Source organism: Phalacrocorax aristotelis, chromosome 8 (genome assembly GCF_949628215.1).
Source record: "Phalacrocorax aristotelis chromosome 8, bGulAri2.1, whole genome shotgun sequence".
Taxonomy (NCBI): Eukaryota; Metazoa; Chordata; class Aves; order Suliformes; family Phalacrocoracidae; genus Phalacrocorax; species Phalacrocorax aristotelis.
In genome coordinates, this window is record NC_134283.1 from 1,785,660 (window position 1) to 1,811,269 (window position 25,610).

The 25,610-nt window shown below is 52.7% G+C and overlaps 1 protein-coding gene across 8 annotated transcripts in view; it reads left to right on the forward strand.

Annotated features, from left to right (window-relative positions):
- Window positions 1-25,610, forward strand: part of ANKRD11 (ankyrin repeat domain containing 11) — a 158,168-nt gene that overhangs the window by 80,627 nt on the left and 51,931 nt on the right. The window contains exon 3 of one of the 8 annotated variants that reach the window (XM_075101140.1): window positions 2,699-2,786. The exons of 6 other annotated variants lie outside the window; for them this stretch is intronic. The gene's annotated coding sequence lies outside the window, so the exon portion shown is untranslated. Of the gene's footprint in view, window positions 1-2,698; window positions 2,787-6,405; window positions 6,536-25,610 lie in introns of those variants that run through there. One more of the 8 variants, XM_075101141.1, reaches the window with a different exon arrangement.

Sequence of the window (25,610 nt, forward strand, 5' to 3'; positions counted from 1 at the left end):
CGCTGCGGTCGCATGCCTTCCTCTCAGCTCCTAGGTTAACGTTTAACCTATTTGTGTTTCAGTACCTGGGGTTGTTTGATGTTCTGGGGCACTTCGTGTGGTTCTCTCCTGCAGAGGAGCAGCCTGACGGAGGGTACGGCTTACCTGCTGCAGAGGAATGGCAAGAATTTCATGGGGAGGAAGATGAGATTTTCCCGACGGAGAGAAACCCAAGTCTGGGCGAGTGACATTGGAATGTTTTATATACACGGGCAGCTCCCTGCTTCGGGAGCCTGTATGTTAAGTTTCCACCTGGCCAAAACATTTTCACTCTGACTGTAAACCTTAGAGGGGAGAGTGCTCAAATGGAAAAGTTGACGCAGCCTTATCTGCGGTGCAGCCTCTGTACGATAGAGGAATCTGAGCCCTGGCTTATGTCAGGCTTGAAGCTTTCCCCTTTCCTTCCAGCAAACTGCATACCATTGCCTTGGAGCCGTCCCTTCATCGGGGCACATCCTTCAAGGAGTGTAGTTTGGTCAAGAAAATGGGTCTGGGTTAATTTGAAATACATATTGAGCTCCCTGATGGCTGCCTCTGCTACCTCCTTGCAGCAGCCTGATGTCTTTTGAACAGTCCCCCTTGGAGTACTGGCATCACCCTCCCAGCAAACAGCAGCATCCCTTCTCCAGAAACTTCAGCCCTCGCCTTCAATGTGCAATTATTCTTGCAGGAGACATTCAGGTCATCCGCTCCCCTCGTGCAGTAAGTGACACTTCTGCAAATGACTGATGCTTTACATAGTCAAGGGTCACCTTACCCAGCTCTCGGTGCCTAAGGCTTTCGTTGCAGCATGCGTGAACAGTCTTTCAAACTTCCTGCGGGCTCCGCTGCCGGCAGTTCATTAGCAGGAAAAAACCGCCTGGAACTGAATTTGCCAGCTGTGCCCAGACCCCGTGGCTAGCGCGGTGAGCTGTCCTGTCTCTGCCTGGTGAGGTGGGAACCACCACCGGAGCTCCCTTTGCACCGTAACCCCGATAACTGACCCGAAACGGCGGCCACGGGGTCAGGCCGACATCTGGCACGCTACCGGCACCGCCGCCAGGAGGGGAGGGAGGTGGAAGCGCTGGCTGGAGGGGAAGGAGCTGGAGGAGGATGGGAAGGGAGGGGGAAGGAGAGCCAGGAGCTTCTGAAGCTGCGGGGTAAGACGTTAAACTGGGGGAGGAGGAGAATATGATGTTCAGTGGTTTTTGCAAGCAGCCGGCTGCTTCCACAGGATGTCTCGGGGCTAAGGGCAGTGCTTGTTTTCTAGCAAGACACTAAAAATAATAAAAATAGCAGTTGCAGTTAATTGCCATACATCCATCGCGCCTTGGTTTTCATTTGTCTTAAGGCAGGATACGTTTGCAGTTGAATTTTGAGAATATCCGAGGATCAAATGTTGTTTTTTGTTCTTTGGCACTGATTATTTTGCTCACTGTTCGTGTTCAGTGATGCAGATCTGCGTGTGTGCTCAGAGCCTGTAGCTAATGTTACAATTTCCTTCCTGCTACGAGCTTCTGTTTTCTATGCTCACACCTTTCTGGAAGCCTCCTTTTGGGCTATGATACTCCCTACTTGGTTTTGTATTAAAGGAATCTTTTTCTGGAAGGGTTGAGAAAAAAAATCTTTTCCTTTAAGGAATAATGCTCTTTTCACCTGTTAAAAAAACCCCACAGACCAACATTTCAGACAGCTGAGCCTGCTCCAGTCTTGGCCTGCGCGTGGTGTCTTGAGGAAATAACATTTCCCTAAGTAGAGAAGCTTTTGCTGCTGAAGCAGAGGGTTGAGGGTGTGTTGTCCCGGTCAATACCCCATTCCCCAGCTTTTGGGGTGGGGGCGAGGGCTCCCCTGCATCCACCCCCACCCACCCAGCGCTGCAGAGGCGGGGGCCGCCCCGCTGCGGGGGCGGGCGGGCTTGGCGCTCGGGACGTGGCCTGACCCAGCACGCCGCGAGTCCCGCTGCGCGGTGTGAGATGGGGAGGGAGGCTGCGGCGCCCGGTTGTTTACGAGATCGCCTGTTTCTGCACCGAGATTGCCACAAACCGGCTTCCTTTGATCAGGTGCTCCGAGCGCGTCGCGTCTGCAAATGGGGGCTGGTGCTCCTGCGCCCTCATAGAGATCTTAATTTGTTCAGGTGGGAATTTACTGTTTTAAAACGGCTTTGATTATCATACGGAAGAATTGTTTACTGGCTCTACATATGCTTCGCTGTCTCCGTCCCCTGCTTTGCCTAAGAATAGAAACCAAAGCATTACTCTGCGCATCTTACAGCTGTGGCTGCTGAAAACTGACTTGCCCAAATGTTTTGTATGTTTGTGGCTGCGCAGGCAACGGAGGTGAGGTTCAAAACCACCACTTCTCTGCTCAACCCAGTGCTCAGTATTGCTCCGGAGAGGGCTACGGAGCGCGTGCGCGAGCTGGTATCACAAATATCAACTTTTCATCACCTCCCTTTGTTTTCTATAAATCCCCAGGCTTGCAGGTCTACGCCATTATCTGCAGGCACTCACGAGGCCATCCTCACCACGATGTTCTCACCACTCCATTTAATTGCAAAGGAGCCTTTTGGAGGAGCCTTTAAAAATCCCTATCGCCACTGCACTATCTTCATTAAACGAATGGGGCTGTTGTACATCTGACAGCTGCCATTTTAATGCTGTGGTATTGTATTTCCTTGCAGGAGGCTCAACCTCACGAGGCAGATTAGGACTGAGAAAATCCAGGTTCCATTAGAAACCATTGGAAATGAGTTCCCAAGTTGTCCTAAGGTAAATCAATAACGCATATAATCTCCCTGGCTGGAGGTAGTGACCGAGCCAACAGTTCATTTAACCACTTTTTATTTTTTCAATTCCTGTTGAGACTTACTTCTCACTCTGTGTTGCCGTTATGAAATTCTCGGGCAGCATTTGTTTTCGAGTCCTGCCAAGACTTTGGTAATTTACTCATCCTCGTGCTTAGGAGGAACCGTAGTCACCGCTGCAATGCCGAGCCTCGTGCCGGCACCGAGGTGGCCACTAAATTCCTGCAATTTTGGGAGCGGAGGCTGCTGCTCGGCTTGTACCCGCCTCCGCTCCCGCCTGGGCTGCTCAAACCCACGTGGTGCCGTGCGAGCCCGATGCTTGGCGTGGCCCCGTGCCCCCATGCCGCCTTCCCGTCGATGCGTGTAGCTGGGAGCGTGCTCCTTGCGGGAGGCAGAAACACCTCGCTTGGCTCAGGCCCAGAGCTCGGTCGCGCCGCCTCCGCTCTATTGGAGACCGATCCTGGAAGGAAACAGGAATTCGGTTACAGAATAATCAAATCGAGAAAGATGAATCCTTTTCAGTGTGGCAATAACAGGTTTTGCTAATTTTTTATTTATTTGAAATTAGCTTTAATAAGCGAATCGGCCTTTCTCAGAGCAATTACTCCAAACTCACAAGTCTTTCAAGCTGAATATGACAAAGGACCACTGATTTTTCCTCTTCTGTTTAAACTAATGCTTGGGTGACACGAAGATGATGATTAGCTTGTAAATGAGCGCAAGAACGCAGCCAGCTCCGGTGGCTTTCTGTGCTGGGTCGCTTGGCACTACGAGCCTGGCCGGGATCAGGCGTGAGCAGGGTACTGCCTGTCTGCCGAATTAGCCAGGACAAATTTGAGGTGATTCAGTGAGGTTTTTCAGTAGATAACTGCTTTGTGTCACGTGATAGTCATCTTTTTGATCCTGTAACAGGTACCTTGCAACGAAGTTCATCGTCTCTTGGAAACTCAGCCTTATTTAACAGTACTTGAACTGTCAGATATCAAAATAATGTCTCTTGAACTACTTGAATGGGATAAGGCTTGGCTTGATATAGGGTTGTGGTCTTAGAAAATCTCTAATTCCTCCTCCTCCTCCCCCCACATTGCTGTTACTATCAGATTTTTCTTCTTAGCCGTGGCAAAGAGAAGATGGAGTTGCTAGAACACGATCTATTTTGATTACTAAAAATCTTAGCGCTGCTAATTTAGTCAGCTAGTACGTTACGAATGTAGGTTCTGTGTGTTCAAACTGTTCTTGGTTGGGGTTTTTTTTTTTTACTTAATAAGTTCTCTAGATAGTTGCCATGGAAATAATCCTGGATTCGGAGAGGGTGTAAAGGCCCTGAAGATGTTGGTGCGATGGGCGCAGCTCTGCACGCTCCAGGCCCGGGTCCTGGTCAAAACCTGGCTTTCTGTGGTGGTGCCGGCTCTAGGATGGGAACCACCTTGTTCCTCCTGTGGCTGTCCTAGTTCCCCCCTTCTTCGCATTTTGGGCAGAATTCTCCTGATTTTCGTAGTGCAGCAAAGTTGAAGGACGCACTCACTGCTGGTTTGCACTGCTTGAAGGTTAATTATGGTTTTCTAGCTTGTGTCAGCCTGAATCACGCTAATGTGAAAGGGTTTGGCTGGTGCCTTTGCCTAACCTGAGCCTCTGTGGCCGTGCTGGGGGCCTGCGCCAGATTTGAGGACACCCTCCCCCCCCGGCTCTGCTCCCGGCGCACTGGGTGCCACCGGAGGTGCCGTGCCGGAGGTGCCAGCCCCGGCGCTGCCGCAGCAGGAGCCTCTCCCGGGCCCCTGTTTGTGCTGCAGAAGAACAAACCTGCTTCCTCTGGGCCTGTGTTTTCTTTTTCAACAACTTCCTTTTTGTGCAAATGTTGTGTTTTTCATGAAATTGACGTGCGTTGTTTTCAGAGGCGATCATCGGAATTGTTTTGCATGTCTAAACCAAACCTTGGTACCTTTCGTTGTTTGAAATACGACAGCTAGTCCTAATCGCGGGGAAATTCGGGTTATTCTCCTGGCTTTGCAAGACTTGGAAAATGCCTTTTTATCTGAGCTGGAATTGGCTCTAGTTTAAGGCGTGGGACAGATACTTGACGTGGCGTACGGGATATGCGGATCCCGTTGGTCAGCGGGGTAGGACCACGCGCGGGAGCTGCACGAGCGGCAGCTCATCTGCACATACTTGATTTTTGCCGGGGCGATTTCCTAGGGAAGCATCTCTTGCAGTGGTGGAGACCCTGACGCAGCTGAAATGAAAATTTAACTGCTTTAATAGAGATATCGGGCCAAATGAACGGCGTCTTTAAGAGCATATTTCAAAGGTCTGAAAAGTGGTCATGGTAGATTTAATTCCTGGGCGCGCAGCGGAAGAGGCGTGTTGGTGAGTCAAGAGGACAAAGCCTTGAGAGCCGCTTTGCTGTGTTTTGGGCCAGTGCGACGGGACGCCGGCCCTGCCTTGGGGTGAAATACAGGTGAACCAGACCCTGGCCGCGCACTTTCAGTTTGTAGCTGAAACAGAAACCTATGAGAGCTTTTTCCATTTTTTTCTTTTCATTTAAATTTTTTTAATTTTCTTTTTTCCCTGGGGAGCTGAAGCGTGCTTTCTCCTTCCCCCCTCATACGCACATATGTCACTGAATAGCTCTTGCTGCGATACCACGGCACACGTGCAGTGCCGCCCGCCCTTCGTGCGGCACGCTAGCAGACACGGAGAACCCCGGCGCACCGCTGACGCCCCACCTTTCACCCGCCCGCCCCGCGCCTGGGGCGCCCCGGGTTTCGGTCACCCCAGTGACTGGGGGAGCCTCAAATGCAGGTTTTAAACAGCCGAGTCAGCGCCTTAACGAAGATTATGGAGATCCCACCTTCCTATTCCAGCTCGGGGAGGGACAAACCCGACCAACAGCCCTGCATCCTTCTGCGCTGCTCTGGGTGTATTAAATTAGTGAGCAGAGTGACAGCTGGGCAGGAGGCTGGGAACAATGAAGATAAAGTTAGCTTTCAGCGATGTGACCCTCTCCAGGCTGTGCGCCAGAAGACTATAAATAATTGATAGGAGCAACCACCCTCGCCAGCACGCTAATGTACAGCGCGGCTCATACGGCGAGCGGAGCTGCATTACCCATTACATCACCGCTGCTCTCAGCCCGGGCTCTCCTATCAGCAATGTAATTTTACTGCTTTTAAATAATAAATTGCGCTGGGAGTTGAAATACTCCTTCCCCCCATTCAAGCCTACTAGGGTGTGCAACTACACAAATGCATTTTACATATGGTAAAATAAATTTTGTATCAAGCTAAAACAAAAACGCAGTTTCTTGCGGGAGGAGTTTAGCCCCACGGTCTCGCCCAATATCGGTAACAGGGTTTAGGGTATCAAAGGCAGGCGGTTCCAGCTCTAGTGACTTTTGATCTGGCTCGGTAAACTGGAATGATTTTTAAGCTTGACTTGGGGTCATTGGCCTAAGTTCACGGGTAGTTTCAGGGGGTAAAGTTCTCCGGTGTTGCAAGTCAGAAAAATCCCCTTGGCTGTGGCCGTTGCCGTGAGCGGAAGGCGTGCGAGCGGCGGGCACGGGCGCCTCGGCCCCGCAGAGCGGGAGCTTTCGCTTTCAACGGCTGTAGTTTTTGAGCGGTGAAAAAGGCTTGATGTAACCCAAAACCTGATTTCTTTCCCCTAAGTCTTTAGATGAGTTCTGTAACCTCTGCTTATCCCTATATTTGTGCGGAAAAGGTAAAGTGCGAGGCTGTGGGGATGGGGAGGGACAGGGTGGGGGTCTCTGTGCACGAGGGGACGCTTTTTTGGTGGACCCTTGCAGCTTTTTGTGCTCATTTGTGTGTGCGTCCAAGGATTTTGAAAAAATGAACTAGAAAAAGAAATATCATCTAACCGCTGCACTAGGACCTGCGAGCATCCAAAACTGTCCAGAAGTCGGGCGGGTTGCGGTGCCCCGTTCCTATTAAGTTAGTGGCGAGTAAATGGAGAAAGCAAACTGGAGAGCTGTTAGTACGGAAGAAACGAGTGAGGTTGTGGGAAAGCACGGAGCAAGGAGCTGCGGTGCGTGACACGCAGGTGAAAGATGCTGAGGCTGATGCAACTTCGGCTGGTGGGGCACGGCGTGCGGTGGGAGGGCGCGCTCGGCTGGGCCGCGCTCGCTCCCAGCGGCGCTGAGGTGGGTGCTGAGCCAGTTGGAGGAGTGGGTAGGGTGAAACACGACGTTGTTGGGTGTCACGAGCAAGGCGGTAGCTGGGCAGGAAGGAGAGCTGCCGGCCGGACAGTGCTCCCGGGGGCTGTGCTGGCAGGGGGGCTCTCCGACATGGTAATTTAAGTACAACAGCCTTGTTTGTAGGAGAAATAACATGCCGGAATGGTATCGTAGGAGGTGGCTTAATTTGTTGAAAGAAGATAAGGAACAGATTTTGGCTAAGGGTATGATTCAAGGTAAGATTAAAACCACATTTTGACTATAGGGCACTGGGACCAAGGGCTTGCAGCTGGGTGTAAAATTTCCTCTGCAGTCCCTCGCAAAAAATCCTCTGCTTTGCTCAATGCTGAGTATGAAGTAGATGTTTGGGATCCTCTTCCAGGAGACACGTCCTATATGTGCATCTTACAAGTCTCAAAATCTGTGCAGGGTTGCTGTGAAAACGGTGGTTTTCACACCTTCTAGAGCGAGACTTAAAGAATTTTTATTTCCAAATCAGGAAGTCAGCAGTGTCGCAGAGCTCCATGAGAAAGCGTAAGCTGCTTACGGTGGATTAAAATGACTTGACCGTTTAGCTATGCAATTAGATGGGGAGATGGTGTGAGAAATCATGAGTAACTAGCTTACCTGTCCCGTGATCTTGTTTATCTCCAGGCACGTGTGTGCCAGCTTCCACAGGGTGTTTGAGCATTTGCTTTTAAAGGCACAGGTCCCTGACAAGAGGGTGAGTGCATGTGCTTTTTGTACAGTATTCTGATGTTTCTTCGCTCTCCTTGAGCAGCAAGTCTGCCCACGGTTAAACCGTAGCTCTTCCCAGAAGCGCCCAGGTGTGCGTCACCGCATCGGGCAGGCAGCTGTGCAGCCTGGGCTCCTGCGGCACGCAGCCATGGGCTGCAAGGCCTTCTCGTGCCCTTCTGAAAGTGAAACAGTCTCTCGTCCTGCTGACACTGTAAGAGCGAGTGCAGCACCCAGAGCCCTGCAGCGGGAGGCAGGGCGGGCTGCGGGGAAGGAAGGTGTTTTCCAGGGGTGCTGAGCTGCACCAGCACTCAGCATCGCACGTGCTTCTGACAGGACCTCACGGTTATCAGGCAAGAAGTCTTCAGATGACAAGGTGATGCTTGTTGCCTCCAGCTGCTGAGCATGTATATCTCTAAGTTGAGGTGTTATTGACTTAGATTTGCAGATGCTCTGGACGTAGGAAAGCTTTTACAGGGCAGTATCATAGAATGCCCTGAGCTGGAAGGGACCCACAAGGATCATCAAGTCCAACTCCTGTCCCTGCACAGGACAGCCCCAAATTCACACCGTGTCTCTGAGGGCCTTGTCCAAGCGCAAAGTATTTTGCAAAATACGCAAAAATATCCATGTGTAAAATATTTTAAACTGTCCCTTGGTCCTGCCGGGTGGCCGGGCTCCCGGGTGACCTGACTGCCTGGCAGCTCCGTGGTGGGTCGGTCCCTGCTAGGGCAGCCGTCCACCTGGTGCGCGGCTGCCGTGAGGACCTGAGTCCCAGCACCAGTGATCCAGCGATGCCGGCCTTGCTGCTTCCCATCCTGAGCGCCCTGCCTTACCTTCCCCTAGCTCAGCAGCGTCTCCTTTACCTCTTGCAGATGTACAGCTTAGCGAAAGCATTCACGCTGCATTAAGATTTTGGCCGGCTCCGGTTTGGAGAGCTGGCTGATGGGAGACGCGCGGCTTGTATGGGAAACCAGCTCAGGCCGTGCGAGGCAGTGTTCAGTGTGTCCCTTCCGTAACAATGGGGCTGTCTGAATCAGTCGTTTCCTTGGGTGATGGTGACAGGTCACTGCATGGCCAGGCAGGAGCCTGACCCCGCAGCTGTGCTGGCCTGCACCTGGGGGGCGGCAGTTCTCAGGCTGAAACAGCATCCAGAAATTTAGGGTCTCTCTGAAGATCTGATTCCGAAAGCTCCGAGGTACGCAAACTGTGACGCCAGCCCTGGAGAGGGGCTTCCAGAGAAATGAAGTAGGTGATGAAGATGCCAAACAGCCATCCTAGAGATCAGCGGAGGGCAGACTGCTAGCCTGAGCCTCCGCTCCTGCAAGCAGAAGAAAGGGAGAAAGTAGGAGATGGTGCTGCACCCCCTTGCGTGGGCCGTCCGTCGGCCGCACCCCGCGCTGGCTGACCCCCGCCTGCACGGTTCTCTCAAACTTCATCCTTCCCCCTGCATCTCACTTCACCGAGCGCTGGGGAGAGGGGCCTTGCTATTCTTAGCCTCTCGGCAGAAGTGCTGCCGCTCCAGCGAGACGCACACGCGAGCCTTCGATAAAAGGAGCAGGGGAGTAACCATGGCAGTCTCGCTGAAACTGGTAACCATGGATTACAGAAATTAAAGGCATAAAGCAAGTAGCAGGATTATCTTTGGCGTGGTGGTTTTCTAGTGAACAGAAGGCACTACCCGACTTCCACATTTAGGTGAGGCACCGTAAATTACCTGTAGTTAAAAAATAATGCTAATTAAATTCAAATGCAATAACGATTAACACTGCTGATCTCAATTCACTGAATTTCCTTGCAACTCTAATTGACAGAGAAAAAAAACCCAACCCTGTACAGAAGAAAGGAGGGGGAATTTCTTGCTTCTGGCTCCGTGCTACATCCTTCTTCTGATGCAGCTGTCAACTTTGCATTTTCCATTTCCCTAGCCTTATTATTTTTTACTTTTAATGCAGGGTGCTTCACAAGTAAGACGAGCTTGATTTGCCGGTCCCCTTGCGGGCGAGCGTGCCGTGGGCCGGGCCGGCATCTGGGGAGCTGGTCTGGGAGCACTGCCCGTGCTGCACCCGCGGGACCCCGCCGACTGCGCGGTGCGGGGGTCGCACGAGGTGGGCGCCAACGCCGAACCCCCCGGCACCCCAAATCCCCCCCCAGCACCTTCCTCGCCCTGATGTAGACGGCGTTTCTCTTCCCTCCATCGTCCGGAGGCAAGGGTGAAGGAGCCGGGTGGCTTTGTGCTGCAGGAGCAGCGTTCCTCGGGTGCGCTTAGCATGCAAGCTGTGTTCTTTGCACAGCAAATTTTGCTTTCAAGTTCAGCAAGTGCTAAGGCTCTGCGTAAATGGGCCTGCTAAAGATATTTTTTGACATTTGAAAATCCTATTAAGCCCATTTCTCCCCTCTCCTCTCTCTCCCTCCCAGCGTGCCAGCTTAACATGGAGGCACTGCAAAGGTTTCTTTAGCCAGCCGGGTCACATCCTGCACAACAGACCTCAGAAATATGGGTCACAACGAGACAAGGGAAACAAAAAGTATATTGTCCTCGTGTCTTAACGCTGATGGCTGATTGAGGGACTCCCTAAGCGGACAGTTTAAGATCTTAATGAGGTACCAAACATGAGGTAATTCAGAATATGCCCCTTTCACGCTGTCTGCTCGCCAGCACGGCCCTCCAGAAATGGGTTCCTCCTGCGTGTTCGTGCCTGACGCTGCTTTAACTCTTCTTTACCGAAGGCACGGGCCTGGCAGCACGTCCTCGAAGCGGAGTTTGCCACAGTTCCTGTTCGCAGTTCCTGCGTGAGTCCGTGATAAAGCCCATGAGCACACTGTTTATTTTCTTATTTACAAATAATTCTCCCAAGTTGAGGTTATTACTCGCTGGCTTTAAACAAGGGGTTGTAGGTTGGAGCAGGTCTCCTTCAGCCGTACTTCATGCTGTTGCGGGGTTATCTGCAGATTTTTCTCCAGGCTTTTTAAAATTAAATTTGAAGACGGATTTCTATTAAATCCTCGTTTCTGGGAAATTTCTGAAGCTGAGAGTAGCCTGCAGTGGGACAATCGCCAGTTGTGCCGGTGGGTGTGTAATTACGCAGGTTTTGGGGAGTGGGGATGCAAACAAGTTTGCATACATTGAATTACAGGCGGTGTTTTAATAGTATGTTTTTTAGGTCTTGGCTTTAATCCAGAATTTTTTCGTGCTATTATCCTCTATTTACAGCTTTCAGAAATCAGCTGATGTCACTGCACATATGTTTAGAGCCGTTGCTAAGGTGATTAGCTCCAGAATTCAACGCCTACGCAGTCCTGATGAAAGGCTGAGAAACTGCTCGGCAGCGTCTGTTCAGAGCGGTACATTGTTGGTTTGAACTATTAAGAACCATAAAACAATATTACCCAATTTTAGGGTAAATACATTGGCCTTGACTGATAATTGTGCATCAGGTTTTACGGGAACAGAGGCTTTATCTGGCGCGTTTAAGTCCGAGAACATTTTTCACTGAGAAAGCGCTTAAAATCGTTGGGTTCCTAATTTCCATGCGCCTGGGCCGTGTCAGTGCGTTCAGGGTTTCCCCTGCTCGGGAGGCAGAAGGTGGCAATCCAGGGGCAGGAGTGCTGTCTCGTGGCTGTCTGACGTCTGTCCCATCCCTCCGTAAAACTTGCAGAGCAAAACCATGAACCGCAGCCCGAGCGTGGTTGCTTGGTGGCCCAAGGGTAGCCCAATCTCCCGTTCAGCGGTCAGCCGCTCGCGTTAAACTGGGAGCTGTCCCGAGGCCCTCGCAGAGGCTGGGGCGCACAAGACCGTGCATCTCGGTGCTTTCCGGCGTTGTCTGGTTCTCGGCTGAACAGAAACCCCTCCTGAGAGGAGGCGGCCGCCCCGCCACCTCGATCTCCACGTTTTCCATTTTGGGTGTCCAGCTTGCGAGGTGCTCCAGCAGAAAGACCCCATTTCTGGTGGGAGCCTGTCCTCTCCGATAGAAATTGAAGTAATTTACCTTCCTCTCCCCTTGTAGAGAACGGTATCGAGTTGCCTTTACCGGCAGGGCTGGGATCCTGTTACCTGCCGGGCTCCTGCTTTCGGCGCAGCAGAAGAATAGCTTTTATTCATGGCGGAGAAGCCATGAAATACAATAAAGTTGCCCACAGCCTGCACCAAGAATGGGCTCCCAGATTACATTTTAAGAGCGTTATAGGTGAAAACTGCTTTTGGGTTTAAGTCGGTGCATGAAATGTGTATGAAATAGCTTCTTTGCAGTCCAAGGTACTTTGGTGTCCTTCAAAAGAAATGAAAAAAGAAAATAAAAATTACGATTTAAACTTTGAAAAGATGTGGGTATGTATATGTATTTTTTTTTCTCCAGTCATCTAGTGCGCACTAAACATCTTAAATGATAACATTGTCTTCCCTGGGAGCTCACTGTTTCCCCACTGATTATTCTTTTTCTTTCCCTTTTTTTGAAGGACACTGGCCGAGGCCTGACCTAGTTTGGCTGCCATCGCGCTGTGAAACAATGCAAACATTCACCTAGCGTAGCCACCTATATTTTTGTTCTATAGGCTGTGCAAAAATAGCCAACCCACGGCAAACAGCTGTGCGTTGGTAGCAGTGCAGCGTGTGGTTTTTGCAAGGACCAGGGCTGAGGAGATGGTTTTGCTCGTTCCCTGCCCTGGGCTCGGCGTCAGGGTCTCTCTCCGGGTGCAGGCGGAGGCTGGGCTTGGGTGGTGGGAGGGGAGGTGTTCGTCTACAGAAGCAAAACCTCGTTTACAGCTGCTGTCCCCCACCGAACAGAGGTTTGGCTGGTGGAACGGGCGTGCCAGCACCGCCGTGGGAAGCACGTCCCCGGGTAGCTAATTTTAGCATAAAATATAAATCGTGTTAATTACTGACTGTGGGAAAGGCGCTTGGGTCAGGGGTGTGCAAAGGCACTTCATCGTCCAAAACGCGTTCGTCCGATCGCAGGGTGAAGCGGGCTCTGTTGCGTTCGCTGTAGGGCTGCGCGTTGGCACCCCTGAGCGAGGCCACGCTGCCCGTGGGGCAACACTCCCCTGCGTGGGCCTGGAGCGTGTGCGTGCCCGGGGACTGTCCCTGCCCGAGCCGGTCCGTGCACAGCCCTGCACTGCTGAACTTCCCCGTCCTGCTTAAATGCACCCGGTCCTGTGATTTCTGACGTGGCCTTTTCATTCAAGAAATGGCTTGTTTTGGATGGATCGGCTGGGGACGGTTGCGGCCTCGCTCCGTGGATTCCCGCTTCCAGGGTCCAAACCGATCCCCTTGGAGGTTTCCAGTGAGGGAGGAGAGCAAACAGGTTGATGCAGCGCATCATCCTTCCACCGAGCCTGGCTCCCGACCTGTCTTCGGGCCCCTTTCCTCCTCCTCTGCCGCCGCCGCCTCCTCCTCCTCCTCCTCCTCCCCCAGCTTTCCTGTCCTGGGCCACAAAGATGTTCCCAGGGCTCGGGGAGGGTGAATAGAGGTTGCATAACCCGGCTCCCGCTCCATGGGGTGAGAGGCCGGGAACAAAACCCAGATTACGGCCTTTCTCTGTGGAGTTGAAGGGGCCGGGGGGGGGGGGACATTGATATGCAGATCCTGTGTGTCGGGGGCACCGCGGCGGCATTGTTTTGAAATGTCCACATGTAGGGTTCGTGAAGTGATATAGAAAAGAAACTACATGAAATATTCTGTGCTGGAGCGTGGTACGGGAAAGGCGGTGATGTAGCGATTTTCTAATACAACCCTATTTCCAGCAGGCCTCGACTACTAAATTGCGCTGTTGATATAGAATTTTCACACTTTCCCAACCTTCTAATTTTCTAAGGTTCATTTCAAGTGGATTTTTTCTTTCTGGGCTCTTCCTTTTGCAAGAACGACGTTAAAAATCGGAAAGCGATGTTTGGGTCGCTTGTATCCTGCTGTCCTGGGGCCAGGCTAACGTGCACAAAAGCAGTGGGAGGTTTGGTCGTTACCCGGCTCCTTTCAAACAAGATGCTTGTGCTTTGCCCTCTCCGAGAGCAGCACAGCACCGCGCGAGTGCGCCCGGCCCCTTCTGCACGCCTCTCGGCTTCTGGCCGAGCAAGCGCCTTCCCAAGGGGCTGCCCGTACCGAGCAGCTGGGATGAGGATCTGTTCGTGACCCCATGGTGCTGTGAAACGTAGAGGTGAGCCTTTTGCTTCGCTGTGGCGTAGGAATGGCAGCGTGCGTTCGGCGCACCCCAGGAGAACACCTCCTAGACCGAAACGTGGTGGGAGCTGCAGGAGCTGGAGCCCATCTCATAACCCTCCAGAGGAAAAAAAATGCTCTAAACCAGAAGGAAAGTTGGCCGGCTCGGTCGGGCCGGCCCGTCTGCTCTCGGCGAGTTACTCGCTTGGAGTGTGCGACTTCGATGTTCTCGTTTCCTCGCACAGGGAGCCCCTGCTAACAAAGTGCTCGAGAAACCTTGCGAGGACGCAGCCGCCAGCTTGCCGGGAGGACAGGCAGAGCATCCGCACCCTCCGCCTAAGCTGCTCTTTGAGCTGTGTGCCCCGGACGGGCGCTGCCGGGGCTGCCTGCCAGCCGCGGGCTGACACCGGGGCGAGAGCTTGAAGGCTCAGTAAAATTAGAAAAGAGCTTTTTTGTTTTGGTTTTTTTTTTTTTTTTTTTTTAAAAAAAAATGGTGCATTGAGACGTGTGATTGTAGTGTGAGTAGCTGACCTGGCCGCTGCTCTCAGCGTTGCCTGTGCAGGTACGTGGGAGCCTGCTGTGCTTTGTCCCTGCAGCAGCCCCGCGCTCAGGGGTGAGGTAAGGGCTAAAAAGGGGATGGAAGCAGCGGGTGGCCGAGAAGCGGATGGGGAAAAGCCCCGGGTACACGTGAATTTAAACGCTGGCTCCTCTGGGAAAGGGGGTGGCGGCTGGGCGGTAGGTTGGAGCCGAGCAGGTTTTGAAACGCAGGAGGTGAGTGTTGTGGGCTGGCTTTGGGGAGCGAGGGGCCGCGGGCAGGGGAAGCACTGACCCGTCCCTTTGGCTTGGTTCAGAGCGCAGGACCCCCGGTGAGGGCGGCCGGCTGCGGCAGAGCTGCCAGAGCAGCTCCCGGGGGCGGCTCCCGGCTCAGCCGGCGGCAGAGCTCAGGGCCACTGCACAGGCACTCCCGGAGGCTGTTCGTCGGCGGTGACCGTAGAAAAACTAAAGAAGCAACAAAGAACTAAGTGTTTATCTTAGTATATAAGAGTATTAGGGATAGCGCCTTAAATAAACGAACCAGCAAACTGCCTCATAACTCCAGAATGGCATTGCATTTTCTGCTGTAGTGGAGAAATCTCTGCTTTCTACTGCTTTGGAGGAGCACAGGCATCCCCTGAGCGGAAAGGTCTGCCCTCATCAGCACTGCTGTGCCAGTCATGTTCCCGACATCTGCAGAAAGTGAAATGGTGCGCTTGTTTTGCCGTTTCTAGAAAGGTTTTCTGCCTTGCTTTCAGTCCGGCTTCTTTGGGGAGAGCTGGGCTCTCTTCTGCCGTTGCCTTAAACCCGCTCCCGTGTCGGGGCATTTAATAGCTCCTGCAGTTCCCAGCATGCATCTTCTGCGGGGTGGGTGCAAGCGGGGATTTGCACGTGTGCGGGGCGCGTAGCCATGCGCACCCTCCCGAAGGTTTGAGCTTTTATTCTGGGAATCCAAATATAGGTCCATGCGATCAAGTGCTCACGAAGAAATCAAGTAATCCATACTTGGGCCAGGTCCAGGGCTTAAAATTCTTAATAGCCTTGTTCCCGGGCTCTGCAGCATGTGCTGCGCTGAATACCTTTTGAGAGTCAAGGTCTTTGCTTCTGATGGTTTAATTTGGACAATGAGTATCACTTAATAGTAGCATTTTATTACATTCGTTTCACTCTTACTTTTCAAAGAATTCTTCTGATGCATTCAAGCTCCTGCCCTTTGGATGCTAATGGACTTCTGCTGAGATTTTGTTTTTGTTATTAGGTAGCACCAGGGCTCCCATTTGCTTGGTATGAAGAATGCTCTGCCCTGAGACAATGCCTCCATTCACGGGCCCTGATACAATGGAGGTGGAACAGTTATAATGTAAAATAGTATGCAAAGCCCCATCCTAATCAATGCGTTTTGCTGGGTGTCTGAGCGCCGCTGCGGATACCGCTCCTGCGAAGTGCTGAGCTGTTCCTTCTGCACAGCCAGACCGTCCTGCACATTTCAGCGCTAAAATAAATGTGTTCCTGGATCAGTTTTTAGAAAGCAAGAAAAAAAAATTCCCAGTTCACATCTTAGCAAGAGTTGGAGCATCTGCAAAAATCGCAGTAGATGGAGACCAGCTCTGTGTGATGTCCACAACTATTTTTGCCTGTCTTTTTTGAAGTAAAACCCACTACAAATGACAGTCGGTCCTTGCCTCCTACATCTGTGTGGGCTGCTGGAGCAGAGGGACAGCGCAGCCCCGGCTGATGGGGAGAGCGAAAGGCGCTCCCATGAGACAAGCCCGGCTCGCCGTCCCGGCGCTGCACACTGCCGGTGTCTTTATGTGCCGTATTGCTCATCTTCCTGAGAGCCGCAGGTAAGCGGTAACCTGCAGCAGGTTATTTTTGCAACCTTTCATGTATATTCTTTTAGTCCATGCGTGTTGTCCCTTGTTACGGGCCGTCACAAGCACCTCAGCGACTCCACGACAGATGTTTTGTTTGATGGAGTGATAACGGCGCTATGGAGTGATAACGTTTTGCCCCAGCCTGAAGTTACGAATGGCTTGAAAATATAAGAAAATACGTGGTTCTTTGGGCTGACCTGCACCAATCCAGCAGGCTGGAACATTAACTTTCCTGTTCTATAACCAACAGATTAACGGAGCCTGAGCAGGGGAAGGCCTGGTGGAGGATCTGGCGAGGGGTGGGGAGAGGGAATCATCGCAAGGTCCAGGTTTAGGTGGCTCAGGGAGAAGCAGAACAGTCAGGATCCTTCAGTGTCTGCAGCTGCTTGTGTGTTTCCTGTCGTTTTCCGAGTGTGGTAGTGCTCCCATCGCCCCAAGCCAGCTCACAAACCTGCTCATAAATCCTTGCTGTTCAACGATAGCCAGGCCTTGAGAGAGGGTTTTGGCTGGTGTCTCTGCATTGCTGCAGCAGGACAACATTGCACGTTAGAGGGATTTGCAGAAGCTTGTACCAGAGGAGCTGTAAGTACAGGCTGTGCATGAAGTAAGCATAAAATCCCAGAATTTATAGCAACCTTTGTAAAGTGTCATCATCGAGAGCCTGGAACAAAGCTCTGATGCGCTGGGAAATATCTGTAGCTTTTATGAAAGCAGCGTATGGTTCTCCATTTGTGCCTTTGATAACACCTTCTGATCTAATGCCAGAGTAAACTAATCCATCACAAAGTGAGACTCGCGTAAATCCTTGCAGAAATAGGGAAAAATGGCTAATGGGGGAGCGTCTTCGGCATGGCTCGAGCCTGGTTTGTTCATCTAAAGGTTAAGCCCGCGATCCAGAGGATACCAGATTCATTTAACGCGCTGTCATTTATCCTCACAGAGGGCTCACGTGGCCAAGTTTTGCTGTGTTTCCAACACCAAAATAGCCCGTACATCCCAATATCGTGGCGTGTGCTGGGTGCGTGGTGTGGGCTCAGAGCGGTGGCGAAGCGCTGCCCCTCTTACCGGGGTCAGTTGCCGCGTAGCCCCGGTGCGTCCCGGCACAGCGCGGCACCCGGTGCTGCAGCGTGGCGCTCGCACCTCGTGCCGCGTCCCTGCGCTGCGGGCGCTGCGGGCGTGCCCGTCGGCCGTGCTGCCTGCCTCGTGGGCGCCACGGGCGGCACCTCCGCGCCTGCGGGATGTGTTAGTCAAGGCCAGGCGCTACGTGGAAAAGCAGCTCTCCCGTTGCCGTGTCAGACCCGGCTCCGGAACAGCACGGCTAACAGCCCTGCGCTGGCTCGCCTCTGCGCCGCAGATGATCTCAGCCGGGATAATCTGGCCACGGGGAGCTGGGAGCCGGTGGCATTAGTGAACCTCTGGGCCCAGAAAAGCGCGGAGGTTGTGGGAATGACCCGGTGGTGCTGAGAGCATCTGCTGGAGAGGGCCGGGGGGTGAAGCGAGAGGTGCCGGAGGTGGCTCAGACGTACCATTGCTTGCAAAAAAAAACCCGAGATAGGGAAAAGCACAGCTTGTCCTTACGCCCTCTGGTTGGTACCTAAAGTAAACAATTATGCTTTGTGTGGCAAAAGCCGTTTCTAATCTCTCTCAATCTCAGTCATGAGGCTCTAAGGTGAAAGGGTTTGTAGAGACTGAAATGAATCAGGCCGGTCCCCTTTGGCGCCGGGAGGCGGCCACCGAGCGATGGAGTGCTGGAATAGCCAGACCGTGTGATCCGACGTGCCGGGAGGCACAGGAGGCCGCTGTGCTGCCCAGGATGGCCTCAGGAAAGGTCTGAAATGCAACAGGCTCCAGAGGTCCGTCTCTGGGGGCTCCTGTGCACTTCAGCAGCCAGCTGCGGGGCACCGCCGGACGGCTTTGTTAGCGAGTGGCATCTCAGCCAGTTGTAGCTGATGTCTGGCCTTAAGGAGTCTTGTCACTCGTGCTGTTTTCTGCAAAAGCTTGTTTGACCTCCGTCAAATGACAGATTAGCTGGGCAGTGGGGGTTGGAGGCCTGGCCCTTGAGTCCCACCACACTGAGGTACTTTTCTGAGCTGCAGCTCTTGTGAGCATCAGTACCTCGATGGTGTCCGTGTGCTAAGCCTGGGAGCACGAGAGGGTCTCAGAGCTGTGTCAGGGTGGTGCTGGTGCATGCCATCGCCGTCCCGCCTCTCCAGCTGCCAAGAAACAGGAGTCCAGGAGCTGGCGCAGTTGAGGGGAACTCCACTGCAGAGGGGTTTTCAGCCCAGGCAGGCTCCACAGTTCAGCTCAGGGCATGGCCCCAAAAATGATGGCACTCGATGGAATGAGATGGCAAGCGGTAGGGGGAAAAAAGGCGGCTTCGGCCAGCGGTTCTGGCAAAAGCAACGCTTGGCAAGCGAAGCCGTGAGTGCCGGCCGCGGCACGGGGCTGAGTCGATCAGAGGCAGGCAGCGGTAGCGGCAATTTCGGTCACCCAAATGCCTGTTGATCCGGCGTTAATTCAGGATGCAGTTCAGGGAACTGCTGCTGGACCCCAGCAGCGGCTCTCTGTTCTGGCTGCGACACAGGCGGCCGCCCCTCGTTGCTGCCCGCTGCGCCGTGCTGTGCAGGCACGTCGGGCTGGCAGCAGAACTGGATGTGAGAAATAGCAAAAATGTTTTAAAGCCGGGTAAATTTCTTGATCTACTTGGTAGCGAGCAGTGCCAACGGAGAGCGGGAGGAAGCCGTAGCGACGTTTCATGAATAGCGGCGTAAACCACCGTTTCACTGGAAAGCAGATAATTGTTAAGAAAGTGGGATAGAAAGTCATTAGAAAGGCTGAAAAGCCTATTGAAAACTTTCTGCGTTGCTGTAGGAATGGAGTATCGCAGCGAGGTCCCCGGGCAGGGACGCCGGCTGAAGCGCCGAGCCGGGGACAGGAGGCTGGAGGAGGCACGCGCGGTCTGAAGGAGGTGAATGAGGGGTGGCTTGGGTCGTGTCCTCGTCTCAAATGAATAAGTAAATAACGTGGGTCTGACCTTTACTAGGTGTCGTGATACTGTTTGCAGCCTGTGCTCTTGTGTAATGGCCACTCACCGCTGTCAGCAAACTTAGCTCTGCAGTAAGAGTATTTTTTAAAGATTTTAAGGCTGCTTAATGGACATGGCTTTACAGGGTGGCCGTCGGAGGCGAGTGGCAGAGAAAGCATGGCAACATTTCTCCTTTTTTTTTATTTGCCTTTTATTATATGGCAGAATTTAGTGCTGAAAAACGTGTAAAGCCTATAGAACTTGGAACCAGAAAACTTCAGAGTGGCGAAGAGCTTTAGGGTTTGCTAGAATGAAGAAATAATACTGCTAATAATAAAGCATTGCCGGGTGTAATTTCTACACAGGGGCTGCGTTCAGCTGTCCTCCAGAACCTGAGCCTGCCCTGACCGCTTGGCACGGAGCTGCGTTTCAGGGGTCATTGCCCTTAGAGTTTTCCTTCCCGTTCGTCTCTTGACTTCATGGAAGTGTCTCCCTTGCTGTCGTTGCACAGAAGGCGGGTTTGGGGGGACCAGCGGCCAGTGAAGCCCCACCACGTGCTGCAGGCCCGGCTGTGGGACCTGCTGGGAACGGGCAGGGCTGGAGATGTTTCCCAGCTCCGGCAGTTCAGTCCCCGATGGCTCGGAGCACACCTACCCCAGCGGATTAGCTGCTGCGATGCGGTGCGATGGGGTAGAGACAGACTTTACCCATGCAGTACTGAGGTGTTAACATTTTCCCTTGGATTTAAAATAAATTGCTTCGTACGCAGGCTTGGTTGTGACTCACACCCTTAGGCTGATGGCAGCAGCAGCGTGTTTAACTTGAGCTAAAATGAGGACAAAACTCAGCTGAAGACTTGAATTATGTGTTAAATATGCAAAAGAATAATGATGGGAGAGAAAACCAGGTGGGTGAAATGCCCAAGCCAGCGAAGCGGGTCCGTCCAGCGTGGCTGTGGCAGGCTGGATGGGAGGTCGGAGAGCCCGCTTCCAGCTCCGGACCTGCAGCGCTCCCTGCACGCACACAAGCTTATGGACAACACATTATGGCCCATCAGAACTAGAAACACGTACTTTCTAACATCAGAAAGTCAGAAAATTGCCCTCTTCATCCCATAAGGCTCTTGCCTCTGTCCCCTGCGAACTGTTTAGTGTTCCTTTAAAATGGAAGAGGGTGGAAATGTGGATGATCTCTGATTCCACTTTGCCTTAGGCTATGGCAAACTGTACGGCTGATTAAAAAGAAAAGGGGGAAGAAAAAAAAAAGCAAGCTGGATTAAACAAGCTGGTTAAAGCTGTTCTTGTAAAACTATGTGGGCACTTATGGGTCCAGCAGGGTGGGAATGTGCAGAGCAGTAACAGGAACTCTGCTTCGGGAGGTCCGAGGGGAGAGGGAGAAAGGAGGAAGTAAAACACAAACCCAGAACGCTGATGCCGAGGGAACGGGTGACTTGACTTCAAATCCCTGCGCTTTTATTTAACTTAGTTAAAATCAGTCGTGACAGTGTATGGGTCTTACAGAGACAGCTTGGGAATAGAGGGGGACATGAAAATACCTTTGGATTTGGTCAGTGGGGACCTCTGCCTGTATAGACGGGCAGTGAGATACGGTGATGTGAAACAGATGGAGCATATAGGTCCCATACGAATGGAGCGCGTGGGTCCCGAGTTGAGCTGCGGCTTGTCCTCGCTCGTTAGTGGCGTCTGGTGGGACGGGAGGAGGAGGAAGGCTGGGGAAGCCCTTGAAGGTCGCTGCGCTCCCGAGCTGTTCAGGGTAATCTGACTTGCAGAGCAGCACACCAAGCCCGTTAGCCATTAGAAGAACATGAAAGAATTTCTGTGCGGATCTATTTGTATTGATATTCTCAAAACCATGGTGAGTAAAAAAGCTTTGGGAGCCGCCGGGGAGTTCATTTCAAGTATTGTAGATATGCAGTCTTCTCTTTCCTTCCAAAAATAATGCAAGAGAAGGGAGGACCGGAGCGTACGGACTGACGTGCTTTGGCGAGTGGCCTCTCCGGCAGCACCGAGCAGCCCAGCAGGGAGGGAGCCTGGGCACGGGGCAGAAGAGCCCATCTCGGGCTTACGGCTGCGACGTGTATCTGTGCTGCCAGGGTCAGGCTGCTCTGTCCCGAGGCTGTGTCTGCAGGGAGCTGAACGCTCCTGTAGGAGCAGGTTTGTACAGGAACCGCGTCCAAACCGGGCGCTGACTAATTTGGTTCAAACGCCGGCACTGGTAAGGGCGTGCGTGTGTGCAGGCGCTGCGTGCTGATGCCAGGCAGGGTTTGAAAACGTGGCTACGTTAGCTACCTTGAAAAACATCTCGGCTTATTACTGTGAGGTCCTTTATAAAACAATGCTCACACAGCAGTCTTTCTAAAGTGAAAATTGAGCTGCTGCAGCAACCAGTGCATCCTGAAATCCCTGACAACTGCCTTGTAAAGCAATCTTAAAGCCTATCTGTCTTGACAGCGCTTCTTAATGGCTTCCTAATAATGCTTTAAGATTTGCTGGAGCTCTGCCACAGCCCCTCTGTAGGTCTGAAGAGGTCTGGTATGCTCTCCTCCAAGCTGAGATCCCTTCAGTTTTCCACAATGAAGCTAAATCCCCCCAAACTGGGTGCCTCGGAAGGTATTTTCCAAGTGCCCTGTTGCGGGGAGGCAGCCAGAGCAGGCAGGGAGGGATCTCCTCGGCTCCTGCCTGGCAAAGGAGCTGTGTGTGGTGCGGTGTTCAGGAGTACTTTCTGTTGTGGTAGAGCCGTGGGTTCATTATCATCTTATAGCCATTTTGTCATGGGTGGCATAGATGCTGCTAGGATTTCTAAGAATTAAGGTAATTGCGTGAATTCCACAAGCAAAAATCGCAACTACGATGCTACATATTGTGCTACGATGTGGGTTTTGTGCCTGTCGGTATGAGGAGGGGGTCTTGTAATCCAGACTTACAGCGCCAGATTAAATTTTGTGTGCTGCAGGGTATTAAATCTCAGGTTTTGCTCTCCTGTGTGTGTGGGGAGAGGGATTACTGGTACAGACCAGCATCGCTGCTAAGCTGAAGGATGTTTTTAATCTAAAGTAAAATAGCAACCAGAATGCTCAGTGCATACCTGGGCTTTAGTCATCGCCAAAGAAGGTTTCGTGTAGAGTCCTGACAGCTCTGCTGAAGGGGTGGGTGCCTCCAGAGCGTTTGTGGGGCGAACAGAGACATGGAAGCAAAAGCAAATGGAAGTGAAGATCTTTGCCAGTCAAATATCTGAATGGCCAGCTTTACTTTGTAAACGTTTGGGAGAATATGTAGGTTCAGCCAAGCAAATGAAGAATCATTGGGCTAAGCAGGGAATAAAACGCAGCATAAGGCCGGATTTTATATTTAAAAAGTACTGACGTGCCGTATGCTCTAGCGAACAGGCAAGTGCCAGGCTCTCCTCTCCGGCCAGTCTTTCCTCCCTCTCCCCTGGGGTTAACTTATGCCGTGTTAATAATTACTAGAATGTACTTTCAGGCAGGTTATTTGTTTTCCCTCCTCATGATGTGCAAGAGCGGATAATGAAATTAATTTGCACACTTTGTGAGTTTGCAAAGCTGGCTTCAGCCACGTTGCCACGATACTGCGCGGGTGCCGGCGGCTCCCAGGGCCGGTGTTTGAACAGCCGGGGCAGCGGGCTGCTATCGTGGGTAAACAGAGTTCGGAGGGGAGATGGGATGTACCCAGCCATGAGAAATGCTCTCTCCAAAGCCAGCATGCAGGCTGTAAAACCCCTTTCTGATGGAGAGCGTTTAACTCTGCTGATGCCAATCAGTTAAGCAGGTAAACCGCCAAAGGAAGCCCTGGAATTCCAGCGTTGCTCCTGCAGACTGTGGAGCTCACGCTACCGCCGCTCGGGCAGCCGAGGAGCCCGCTGGTGAATTCAGAAGTCATGTTATACCCTTATCTCTAAGTAATGAACCCTATATCCTCCAGCTCGAGGTTTGCGGTACGCAAACCACGGTGTTTTCTGGGAGCGCTGGGCAGTGGTCCGCAGAGCCCGCCGGGCTCTGCAGGGCTGCTTTCGGTTAGGAGCTTGCTGGTAAGGCTGCGTGGTCCACGGGAAGCTCTGGGGAGGTGGCAGGGCTTCGCCGTGCAGAGGGTGGGGACTGCAGCTCTGGGTGTTTTCCGTCTCCCTTGCCACTGTGCTTTGCTGGGTGTAAAAGCAGTTTGCAGGCGAAGACCTGATCGAGCCATTTTCTGCACCCTCATTCACTGCACAGGTACATGAAGTAAAGGACCGAGCCAAGAGCACAAAGCACCAAGACTGTCAAAGCCCGACACTCCTGTCCTGCTCTCGAAGCCTCCTGGGGCCGGGCCCTCCGCCGGCATCCCGGCGGGCATCCGCCTCCCGGCGCGGGTGGGAGCGGGCTCGGCGCGGCTGCGTGCCAGGCCGGGTACCGCCGTGAGCCCGGGGTTGCGTCCCGGCTTGTGAGCAGGTTTCGTCCTCGGGTGACGGAGCCAGAAGCTGGTTGCGCTTCCCTCTCGAGGCTGTCGTTGGCAGGTGGTGTGGCACTTGGTGTGGCGTTACCGGGAGGACCGAAAGTGCCTCCTTTGCCTGCTGTGATCCTGATGAGAGCACGTGTGCGATCTGCCAGGTGACAGCCACGTCAGCCCGGTGCAGGCCTGGGGGACCAGGTATAAACAGTACTGCTCTGGTTGTACCATTCCTACCTGTGTCCTAAGGATTTACGCTCCGAGGCGTGGCTCTGCAGGTCCCTTGACATCTTATTTTGATCTATCTGCAGACTGGCTTTGGGCTGCTCTTCCTCTAGAGACTACCTTTCACTTGTAGCTTCTCTTTTTTTCCCCCTGGGGTCAATAAGCCTGACTTTGAACCTTCCCTTCTCCATATATTCCTACCGAGTGTCATGTTGTCAGATTGGGCTCCTCAGCCTGGGGGAGGCAGGCAAATCCAGCACGCAGCTGGGAGACAGACCTTTCTTTTTTAAGGAAGACAAGGAGGCGGCAGAGAATCCGAATGTTTTTTTCTTTTCCCCTAACCTGCCACACGTATGTTTTGTCTGAACGTTGCCTTTTTGAAGATGCTCGGGCTCCGGGGCGAGCCATGGTGGGGATGCGCTGTGGGACAGGGACATCTGCAGAGCCTCCTGCTTCCCGACACGGCACGTGTCTGGTCAGCTGCCGAAACGCAGCTCCAGATAGTCTTAACTTGGCTCTGTTTTCTGCGAGTGCTCATGCAGTAGCTTTGTAGCAAATTGTCTTACAAGAGGCCTCATGTACATGTAACTTAATTAGGTCCAAAGTCAGGAGGGGCTCTCAATTTCTTTTTGAAGGGTGGGGGGGGCCCACGTCCTTATGGAAACAACCTGTTAAAGCGGGTCAATTTTTGCAGTTTTCCATCGCTCCCTCTCTGATGACACGTTCAACAATAGCTTTGTACAGAAAATTGAATTTCCCCTATAGGGAAATACACTCGTTTTGGTAAATGCATTCCTATGTCTTTATATACAATAGATCACCTCCACAAGCACTGTGATTTGAGAGATGGAGATGGAGGAAGGAGAGAGGAGGGTTGCAGATTTGTGGAGAATTAACCTTGGTTTGATTCTTGGCAAGCCGGCAGCAGGACTGCCTTGTGCCCAAACCCTTCCTGCCGTCCCCTGGAAGAGGACGGCCACTTTCTTCTGAGGTGTTTACGGCCGGGGTCCTCGGCAGCGTGCTGAGCCGGGCGTGAGCCTCCTGGCATCGGCGTGGCCGCGGGCAGGGACCCTGCTGGCACGCGTGGCAGCGGAGGCACCGCTCGCTGGACCAGAAACGGGAAAAGCAGACGGGGAATTTGGCTTTTCTGAAACAAGACGAGCAGAAGTGACGATGGTAACGGGCAAGGTGCTTCTCCCCGCATGCCTGGCAGCCGGGACGGAGGGCATGTGGTTTGCTTGGAGAAACTCACGCCTCGTTTTGTTCTGCGTTGGCTGCAGCACGCAGAGCCCCACAGAAGCCACGGCAAGCCTTTTTTCCTGTCGTACAGCTTGTTAAATAGCAGCGTGGCGGTGGTCTGTCGTCAGCAGATGCACAGCTACAGACGGAGCTCCGCTTCCAGCTCGGGCTGAAATAATCTGGGAAATGCACTGTTCTTATCAGCGTGTTGGGGCTCGGGGAGCCACCGTGTCTTTTTAGGAAGTGCGAAAAGTGTGCTGACAGTTTTGCTGGGAGGGGAAGCATTAGCCCTTCAAAACCGCGTGGAGCCAGCCCTGAGAGCAGCACCATGTGCGTGGCCGTCCTGCAGCCCAGAAATCC